At 40.0% G+C, this 9,623-nt stretch overlaps 1 long non-coding RNA gene across 1 annotated transcript; it reads left to right on the plus strand.

The window, feature by feature from the left end:
- Positions 1 to 8,030: 8,030 nt before the first annotated feature.
- On the plus strand, positions 8,031 to 8,861 carry LOC124289841. Its single transcript, XR_006901772.1, has 2 exons — positions 8,031 to 8,284; positions 8,602 to 8,861. It is a non-coding gene; the product is annotated as an uncharacterized LOC124289841 (long non-coding RNA).
- Positions 8,862 to 9,623: the final 762 nt, after the last annotated feature.

The following is a 9,623-nucleotide window of genomic DNA, read 5'->3' on the forward strand; positions in this document are numbered from 1 at the left end:
CAGAAAATGAAAATAACACATTTAAATTAACTGACATTATAATATCGAGTGATCGCCAGTCACATTCGTACAGAAGCGTTCCCTTACCTTTAATTGATTCGCACGCCGTTATGCAAGCCCATTTACTGACCAGTATGTGCATACGAGAATGTTTACTGTGCCTGAAGTATCGTGAGCGCGTTACAAAATAAATAACCGTTACTCATTCAGATACTGCGTGTTTGACTGTTCCAATTTAAAGGTCACAAATATCACCTTATCAAATAATATTCTAATTTTCTTAAATGATTCAACATTTGGCCAACCTGACACAAGGCCTACCTGAGACTAGATTTCGTCATAAATTTGTCATAAATTTACTGATCATTTATTTAGTAAATTTCTAAATGTATTTAGAAGCGACAAAACACTTTCCACATTCCAAAGAAATCTCTGCCAAAAGCAGAGTCGATTGTGAGTGAGTTAAAATTTATCGTCACATCGGCAAATATTTCAGCCATGCATATCGTGACGAGAGAACCTTATACAGCAATAAAAGCAAGTATGAAATATATTCAAAGGTTATAAAATCCTGTCGCCAAAGGACAGTACAACGACTAGCAGAGTCGCTTTTATAATTGAGACTATATAATGAGCAGATATACAGGGTTTTCAACGATGGTGGATATAAGTGATCCCAGAAAGTTGTGTCGATATTTGGTTGAGGTTTAAAAAATAAATTACACAAGGTTAACGTACTGGTACTGATAAAAAGTACTACATATATACATACGTACGGTACACACACATATGTACATATGACAAATATAACACACAATAAAACGTGTCGAGATACATACGAGTACACAAATAATTTAAGAAGAGATGTGATTTTTTGTAAGGAGTACGGGAAGTGGCTTCTGTGACACAGTATTATCAATTAGAAATGGTTGTCGACTGGTGGTAGTTGAGGAAAACCTCAACAATCCTCTAATCTACATAGTTTACACATTATAAAGAAGCTAAAGTAAAAAAAAAATGAGATGCAGAATACGCGACAAAACAATTCATTTTCATCTGATCTGACGTGCTAGCTTATTGTAGGTGCTAAGGTAATTGTGACGTGGGTCACTAATAATAATCTCTTTAATAATAAATATTCTTGATCGGGTTCTGTGCCTTCACCTGGGGCAAGATTCAGGAAAAGCATGATAAATATGCAGACGTCGCCTTTGAAATGCCTCGCTTGCATCCCAAGTACACTGTCGTCAGACTCCCCATTGTTCTCGGTGCCATTGGTTTGGTACCTTCTGATCTTTTGGCGCAGATCAGGAGAGTGCCCGGGTTCTCCACCGGTAGCACAGCACTTCTGACACTCTGGGTAATGCAGAAGGCTGCAGAGTTGGGGAGTCTACATATTCTCCGGAAAGTTTTTGGTGGGTTCGACTAGGCAGCGTTTCCTGGGAGAAGTCCCATTCGCTGACTGGGCTGCGTGTAAAGGGGGCAAGGGCCCTGAGCTGATGATTAGCCTTACCAGCCTGAGAGTGCCAGGATCACCCGAACCCCCTCTGCTGCATTTTCATCTAATCTGTAAAACATAAAAAAGCAACGATACGTTTGAAGATATTCGGTACATTTAAAGAAGACTTAAGACAAATGTTGTGTTTTTCGCCGATATATCATTGTAATTGTTCTCTGACGTGCTAGAATCCCTAGATAAATTATTTAATGTGATTATTTAATGTTTTTGTGTTATAAGATGGCATTGAATATTGAAATGCTTATCCAATTAACAAATATTCTGTACAGGTAAAAATTACAAATAATTAATTACCTGAACTAATTCCGAAGTGGTGAAAGTGATCTTAGTGCTAAGGTGTCCGTCACTCCCATATTTTAACATGGACTTACGACAGTCTTAGCGCTAAGGTAATGATCACATCGATCACAGACTAAGTCTTGGAGTTGCCTTCTATTCTAATTAGCGTGTGTTGCCATGGCCCTCGTGATAATGCAGAATCTATCACATGCAAAAGAACCTAATACTACATTTGTATACACACACACACTACTTCGGTAAGGTGGTATTGATTGACCGTCATTTATCTTCAATCACACATTGGGCACAGTGACATCAAAACATCATATCATTTCATTTTACTCCAGGAAACGAGATAACTCGAGACGACATGACATTTCCAAATATATGCTTCTAGTTCTACACTCCAAGGTATTAACTGCAGACAGAGCAGACTTTGTAATCTTACTGTGTCGTTATTCTGCTTGATAAAGGTGCAGCTTAACCCTGATATCGCCTCTCACATGCTCTAGTTGCACACATATTATTCCCGGACGTGCACACGTTGCCAGGCTGCATTTGAAATGCTTTTGCACTTTGATAACGTTGTGTACCGCGAAATATATCACCTGGGATTTACTACATGCGGCTTCATGTGACGTTTTTATCATCTTTTGATGATTAAGGTACACTAGGGGAGAAAACTGAATACTTTGTTTGCGGCTTACGAATTTAGTTGGGCTCGGGATTGGCGACGAGTGACGGGGCGAAATTTAAGGTTACATTTACAGCTGCTTTCATGTTATCAAATTGGCGCGTATCCTCTAACTTTGCCGAGCATGTGACACCTTTGAGTATTACTTCTGCATATATCAAAGGTTCTCGTTGTGATGCCTTGTCTTCTCTAATCTTACTGTGCAAACACAAGACCAGAAGCTGAGGTTCGTGGGCTAACATATCAGGTTCGTGAAACCCCATTCATCAAATTTTATCTTTATATTTTATTTATTTGATTTTGAACCGTACAATCCGAACCTTTCTTTATCGGACAAAATATTATGGAATCATCAGAAGAAATATAAATGCCAACGTTTAGTTACCTCAGTCTGTAAGTTTGGGACTGTTATCAATTTGCAGAGCCATGAATGCATTCTGAGAGTATTTAACAACAAGGTCAACTTGCAAGTGTAAAATAAGTCAGACTTTACATCAGCAGCAGCCATTTTGAAAATGAGGCTCGATTTAGGTAAGATGTCGTGATATTTGTAAACAACTGTGAAGTGTCATCGGTATATTTCTGGGAACGTGTAGAATGTGAATATCACAAACACATGGAAAGGCAAGTCAATTATTAAATACCGATTATGTCATAAAAATGTGCTCATGAATCACTTTTAAAGAGTGATGATACCAGGTGATGACACCTGTCTCACCCGTCACAAATCACCCGGCAAATCAGTTATCAAACTGGAAAACATGGCCATGAATGCTGTAATCACTTTTGAATAAGCGTCCTATGACACGGTTTGGTTCATAGAAAGTGCATTGTACCTCAAATGTTTGAAATAGAGACACGGTTAGTTGGAGATGTTGGAAGATCTCGCGACATAAACGTTAACATTTGGAAAGTTGACTTCATCACTCTTGTCCTTCATATGGATGCACAAAGCACAACTTGGATATTTGCGTTTTGTTCGAGCATGAAATGTCTTTAATCCTGTGTTTGTTTGTTGTTTAACGCCGCATTCAGCAATATACCAGCTGTATAATGACGATCTGTACATGATCGCCCCTGGACCAGTCAGCAAGTCTGACCACCTAAAACAAGATCAGTTCTAATCCGAATCGTGACGGGTTTCTTTAATGTTAACAACTAACAATTACTTTTCCCTAGCATTTGTCTAGCGGGCGAGTAACTATTGCGAACGCTGCCTATGAGAACACTCTCTCGCTGGATATAATCGACAACCGGAACATTGTCATAAATGCATTGACATCTTAGTGGTAAGTAACAGAACATAATTATCAATCAATCATATATCTTTACTTATCATTTATTGATTGGCACATATATAACAATAGTTGACCTATCGTATCCATTATTGGTGGGTGAGTCGCCGATGTTGAACACCCAGCCTGATGGGATGTTGAACCACATGTCAATCAGAACTTTGTTCTTCCTGTTGCCAGACCCAGGAGCACCAAAGCTCAACTTGAGAACGCCCCTCTTCCCGCACGTGCCTGACCCATGTCGCCCAGGACAGAGAACTGCTGGTTGGGAGGGTCGTCCCTGATGTCAGGTCGACATATAGGTCATATCCTGCAGAAAAAGCACCAATCGCCATGATGGTACCTCAATATTCTGGGTACATATTACAAATAGGCCACATCACATATACAAGGGTGACGTCCAATTTACAAATTAACGTGACCAGGATGCAAACAATTGGGATCCATGCAACTTCTCGTTTCTGGGATTTATAAAAAGTCGTTGCTTCTTTGAGAAATTTTGATTTGAGCAACAGAACATGGTTAGGTATACATTACGAGAAACAGATTGGCCCATAATATATGGCATTTGTCAAAACATGTCTCCACGTATATGAGCTTTGAAGCACGACAAGGTACAACGGTGTTTCCACATATGTTCCTATAAAAAAGTCCGTTTGGCTCAAAAGCAGACCGATGAATTGCAATCTAACTCGAAAACTGATAAACATAAAATACTCAATGAAACACTGATCATAATGAAAACGTCAGACCAACTCTGAGAGGTGTTTGCAGAATTTATGTCCTAAAAATAAAAAAGTAGTTTAACAAACTATCATGAAAATATCGACACAGTTCACTATTTGTTACGAGGGAGGAGTGCAGAGAAAGGACAGCCAGGTGTGCGAGAAAGGATGGAGACGGCACAGCACAGGTTAATGAATCAATAACTTTGTCGGCACTTGTGCACGTGCTTCTCTAACACGTGGCTGTCCCTTTCGATTTCGCTGCAACGAACATTGACTTTACAAATTATGACACAGTTTTTGTGATTAGGAACTTACTGCTCCTGTGATGCAACACACACATCAAATATAGCAAAGTGACACCATTGTCGTTGTGGCAAAATAACAGTTACTCATTCATATGATTCAATTCACTGGACGTTTACGCTCAGGGGAGGAAACTGTTTCTGGGGAGTAGTTGGGGCTGGTTATCCCCCATACATACACACGCATGCGCGCACGCACGCACATATACTCTTCAAAAAAAGAAACTTGACATAGGAAAAATTTGAATTTTAGAAAAATATTTGACACAGTTGAAATTGTGCAGCAAAGAGCATGCGCTGTCTGGCTATAAAAATCCAGATTACTTTCGGAAATCGGCATTCGTTTTAAGGAGTTTCAAGCTCAAATTACTACGCCACGTCTTGACGCTGTGACACGGAACATCGCCATTGAAAGAATGTACGCTGGAGAATACGAATCTTCTGTTGCCAGGCGTCTGAATGTTAGTCTGAGCACGATATCACGACTTGCAGCTCGTTACAACCAAACAGGTATAAAGAATGACCGTCACCATACAGGCAGACCTCGAGTCACCAATGCAGCCCAAGATCGGTACATCCGGGTACTACATTTGCGTGATCGTACTGCCACGGGGGAGAGCACAGCAGCCATGGTGCCTGGACTTCGGAGGATAACAGGTCAAACTCTACGGAACAGGTTGAGAGAGATTGTACTGAGAGCCAGGACACCCGTCGTCGGGACCGTGCTACGCCGTCACCATCGCGCTCAACGTCTCCGTTATCTAAATTTAACAACTTGGTTGTATAGACATTTCCTTCTTATAAACTGATGTAAACTTGCATGGACTAATGTCTATTTGTGGGCTAGTTACACATGTTTGAAAATACAACATTTTCGCAACAGATTTCTGGGTTATGCGTTTCTTTTTGAATAGTATACTACTATCACAGAAATAAAATTACTGTACACCGATTAAAATAAGTACAACATCGTTGCGGGATGGTTGTGGTTTTCTCGTGACATTATTAAGTTTTTGCACTTTGACGGGATTCAATGTGTACGTTTGTGTGGTGTGTAAATGTACTCATAAACTGCATGACTGTCAAAAACAAACACACGCACACAAACAAACACACACACACACACGTCAACCCCGAGACAATCTGTAGTTGTCTATCAATATGACAACATTTTCTTGTACGATATGCGTGCATATATGTCTCTTTCTCCGTGGGTCAGGCATTTGGGGCAAACGGGATGCACTTTCATCAAATCTGAGCTGTTTCGCCGCCCACCACACGCATGGGACTTGCCTGGTGGCTCTGTGGGTGGGAAACATGACGACATCCGCACAATGTCAACATGACATGAAAGCTGAGACACAGGGCTTTCAGTGAATATTAACATCAGAACCCCTGTATTCGAAGTACCTGGAGCGTGAAAACCTGACGCAAATCGGGCTAACTCGCCTTAGCGTCGACCCGGTTAAAGGCAGACACCAGCAGTAGTTCCCAGGGAAGCAGCTTCACGTCGATGTGAAACATATTTAACGTCTGAGTCACGTTTTAACGACGGCACCCCCTGTGTCTAACCCCTGTAGGAAACCCTATCCACCGAGTAGGGGTTAGCTCCCATGTGTTGGGAGCCACTGTGAAGAGCCAGTGGGGAGGGTTTGGTGTAACTATGGTCCTTTTACGGAAGCTTCGGTTACTATCATGCTTGTCTCCAGAATGTACATAGCCTTGCTGCAGGACAGGGCATCCGTCGGTTACCTACTGTTTATTGAGATGTTTTACGTCAATTAAATTTCATTGAGTAAGACGATAGAGTTTCTTCCCACTCGGACACCGCATAAATTGGCGACGAGGAGAAACTTGAACTGTCAAGGCTGCATTCAAGTTCAAACTGACTTTTAGTTCCTGGCCACGAGGTAGGGGTGTAAGACAAAATGGGTGTAATCGGTTTGGAAAATCACAGACAACTGGGACGCCTACAGTGAAAGATTTTCCCATTGGTTTGAAGCCAGAGAGATAACAGATGATGATAAGAAGAGGACAATTCTTCTGAGTGAAATGGGCAAGAAATCGTGTTCTCTGTTACGGAATTTGTGTGCCCCAAGCCAGATGACAAACTTTCAAATAACTTTTAGAAATGATGCGAGCGCATCAATATCCACAGCCTTCGGTTATACTTGAAAGATTGAAATTCAATAAACGAGACAGACATGATAGTGAAACAGTGCCATTATATGTGTTAGAGTTTCGACGACTGGCACTGACATGTGATTTCGGCGATAACCTGGATAGCGCTTTGCGGGACAGGCTGGTTGCTGGGATTAATCATGATACCATTCAGAGGGGACTTTTAGCTGAGAGAAGATTAGATTATTAACAGGCTTTTGCTCTGGTGTTTGCAGAGAAGAGTGTGAAGACTATGAAGTGCGATGCCACATCTACACAAGTTTATCATGTCAATACTCCCAACCGCACACCTTCTCGTAATACCTGATTACTGGTTTGAATGAAGCGGACAAATGTCCACAGGAAACCCTATGCCAGCCCCCCTTTTCAATGTTCTGTTTGATCGAGCATATTTTCCAGAATCGTATTGTACCTATGCATAAGAAAGGTGACACTAGTGTAGTTAACAATTACAGAGGTATATCAATTACAAAATCAGCAAGCTGTACATACACATTCGGAATTATAGACTAACATTTTGGTGCTCTTGCTATGAAAAGAACGGGGTTTCGCAAAGGTTACAGTACTGTTGATAACAGTTTCATCCTACAGACCGTTATTGAACGCTATCTCTCACAGAAAGAGTGGTAAATTGTGTGTAAAGGATATAACACGATCCCAAGGTTTTGGTTGAAAATGTAAACATGAGGGCAAGGGTTTACATTTTCAACCAAAACTGAGGGAGAGTGTTATATCTGTCAATTAAATCGAAAGAAAAGACGACAAATTTATCAAAATCGGTCTTAAATCATGAAATATATTCTCTATGAAATGGACGATGGCATACCGATGAGACGTGAACACTGAAAAAGTATCGCACAAACGCAGCCATTCACCCGCCGGTTGTGTACATAACAGCACGTTCTGCACGTGGAAAATGTCTCGGCTAAATGTGTGCGCGCGCTTGCTAGTCGTCAGTCAACTGCAGTTTACTGCAAGAAACATGAGAGAGAGGAAGGAAATATTTTTGTCAATCAGTCTTGTGTAGTAAATGTGGAAAACAACGTTGACAGTGATGGTGACTTTGAGTTTATATTTGGCGAACCAATCGACAGTAATGACATCGATAAGGAACTTCAAATTTGTGTTCCCAAATCAACTAAGTATAAGAACGACTGGGCTGTTGCAGTGTTTTCCGGATGCCAAGAGGAGAGACGTCAAAGAGCTATGAAATACAACTTGGATCTTCCGAAGCTGTACTTGGCGGAATGTATATGTGGATGAACAAATGATTTGCGAAATGACGGGTGAGCATAACTTTATGACATTAATAATCATAAAACATAAAATATTGAAATTCTAACGAAATCACGTTCACTAAATAGACTTAGCTTTGTATCCTATGTAATATCACACTCTAGATTAAATTATGTGTGAAATGTTTAAATGTACTTTGAATCCATTATGTTGTTTCACATACCGATGTTTATCAAAGAGCATGGTCATCACTACACTAGTTCAATACTATTTTCTGAGACGAAAGGTAACTACTTTGTGTCATGTGGTTTCAGATATTTTTGATATTATGGAAATTTGAATATTGTTTTTGGCTTTTTCTTTACAGGTCACAAAAGTGAAGCTGTCCAGTCATACAAACATACTTCAGATGTGCAGAAGTCGACTTTGTCTGATATCCTTACCTCAGCGCCAAAACGTTTGATGAGTGAAATCAAAACTATGACAGCTACGGATACAGAAAAGACGACTGCCGATTCAGGAAACGACGTTGGATCCACGAAATCGACGACGAAGACGACAGTCGTCTTCAATTTCAATATTTCTTAAAATGTCATTGAAAGAAATAAAACCACTGTCTCTGCTTGACTTTCTTTATCCAGAAAGAAAACATTTATTTCGTGAAAATCTACTTTCAGGGCCAAGTATGGAGTAGTGTATAGAATGTCCCAGGGATATTGTATATGACCCTGAAAGAAGGTTTACCTGAGAAAAGAATAACCCCCAAAACGACACAATTATGACAGCTGAGGTTTATATGCATGTTTCATAGACTTTTCCAAAGCCTTTGACTTAATGAATAGGGCAAAACTGTGGAATATTTTAAGGCTAAGATGAGTAAGGAGTAAAATGCTAAAGTCAATCCAAGCCCTCTATGCCAGCGTTAAAGCGTGTGTCAAATTTAATAATAATTTATGAACATGTTTTGATTGTCCATTTGGTTTGCGACAAGGGTGTATCCTAAGCCCTCTTCTTTTTCCATTTTTATCAATGAATTAGCTTATGAAATCGAAGCATGTTGCGAACCAGGAATTCAGCTTCAACCCGAACTTGTACATTTATTTCTTCTTTTATTTGCTGATGATGTTGTGTTTATCTCTGATACAGTGTTTGGTCTACAGAAAAGACTTGGTGTCCTAAAGATATTTTGTTCTGAGAATTGTTTGACGGTTAATATGAAAAAACCCAAAGGTAATAGTTTTCAAAAAAGGTGGAAGACTGTCGAATTATGAAAAATGGTTCTATAATGGTGTACAAATAGAATGTGTTTCCTGGTACAAATATCTAGGTATTTTATTCAGTATGTAATTAGTATGGACCAAGCACATAGAAAATGTATGTCTGCAGGCC

The sequence above is a fragment of the Haliotis rubra genome, unplaced genomic scaffold (genome assembly GCF_003918875.1).
Source record: "Haliotis rubra isolate DU_JTF1 unplaced genomic scaffold, ASM391887v1 Scf45, whole genome shotgun sequence".
NCBI lineage: Eukaryota > Metazoa > Mollusca > Gastropoda > Lepetellida > Haliotidae > Haliotis > Haliotis rubra.